We start from the raw sequence: 1,882 nt of genomic DNA, 5'->3' as shown, positions 1-1,882 counted from the left end.
TATTTTTATGTATGTTAATTATTTTTTTCTGTTTTCTATAGTTTTTCTATAGTTCCTATAGTTTTTTTTTCTAAATATCCGATCCACCCATCAAAACCAAATTTAACTTCCAATCTCAGATGCTTAATTTATTTTATTCTTTCTCTGACCTGAAAATTATGAGAAAGGTTTAATGTTTTCAAAAGATAGGACATATTTTTCCCAGTTTTGTTAATAATTGATAGTTTTATTACATCCTGATAAGAGAATGCTCTCTATACTTTCCTATTTGGGGAACGTGCTGATGTTTTATTTGTGGTATAGCACATTGTCTGATTCTGTGCCTGTTTGATGGATATGGGAAAAGAAGATATTTTCTCTGTTTCCAGGTTACAGATATGATACATACTTACGAGATCTACCATTTTAATTATGGTATTCAGATATTTTATATCATTATGTATTTTTCGTCCACTTGATTTGTCACGAATGTAGAGAGAATTCCCTGCTCTTAATCTGTTTCTATGTTTTCTCTTTGTGTCCCCTATTGACATTTTAGGACTGTTTTTCGCAGGGAATGGCTGTCATGCGCGCTGCAGAGTGTGACACAGGAAGGGCCAACACAGCCCTCCAGTTTATTTTAACAACCAGGAACACCCGCTGGGGACTAGGGACAGTGTCATTCATAATTTAGAACCGCTAATGGTTGGAAAATATGACTTTTAGAACTTTTTCCTTCTTTATGCGACAGTTCTATATGTATTTTGAGAAAATTTAAGATTTAAAAAAAATAGTTTGTAATTTAATTGCGTATGAAGGAAATAGGTTTTTTTTTTTTCCCTTCTGGGGACTGGATGAAATCAATGAAATAGCAATGCCAGAAGGAGCCACTAGGAATCAGGGAACCAACTAACACTGGTTCAGATTAAGTCTCTGTTTGAACACTCCGGACGCAGATAACTCACTTCCAAAACCATCTGAGGATAATCAGCCAACCAACTAACATTGCTGGGCTCAGACCCAGCCCTGTCCAATATTTTGCTCTGTGTTTGGGTACAAAAGACTACAAGGTTTTTCATTATTCTTTACCTCCCTGAAATAAATTGTTCGGCTATGCCTGTGATTATTTAAATGGGATTCTATTTGTTAATATGTAGTTTAGAATTTTTGCGTTGATCTTCCTAAGTGAGTTTGCGCTCTATATAATTTCCTTTTTGGTGCAGTTTGTCAGGTTTTGACATCATTGTTCATATAGCATCGTGAGAAGAACTTGGAAACTACCCTACTCTTTTCTCCCTGTGGTCTTAAGGTATACTGGAATTATCTGTTATTTTAACGTTTTGGCCAGTTGTACTGTGAAACCATCTAGGCCGTGTGTCTGTGTCCAGTTTTGGTGGTAATTATTTAAGAACTTAATAACTGGTAATTGGTCTGATCTGATCTTTTCTCTCTTCTAGAGACAGTTTAGCATACCAGTAATGTTTTATAAAATTTATCTCTTTCATCCAAGTTTTAAAATTTATTGGTACAGAGTTGAGCAAAGATATTTGTTATGATTTTTTAAAAAATGTCCTCTGTATTTGCTATTTGCCTCTTATTGTTTCTTACTTTATATAATCACATCAGCCTCTCTCCCCATCCCTTTTCACTTGGTTAGCTAGCAGTTTAAGTACTAGCATTTTGATTTATTTATTCTCAGCTCCTCTTCCAGTTAGTTTATACTTATGTATGTTAATTATTTTTTTCTGTTTTCTATAGTTTTTCTATAGTTCCTATAGTTTTTTTTTCTAAATATCCGATCCACCCATCAAAACCAAATTTAACTTCCAATCTCAGATGCTTAATTTATTTTTTATTCTTTCTCATTTATTAATAAACTAAGTCCATGACTTTTCCTTTGAGC

This window comes from Pteropus alecto, unplaced genomic scaffold, assembly GCF_000325575.1.
Source record: "Pteropus alecto unplaced genomic scaffold, ASM32557v1 scaffold35, whole genome shotgun sequence".
In the NCBI taxonomy this organism is placed as follows: domain Eukaryota; kingdom Metazoa; phylum Chordata; class Mammalia; order Chiroptera; family Pteropodidae; genus Pteropus; species Pteropus alecto.
This window is presented reverse-complemented; position numbering follows the sequence as displayed.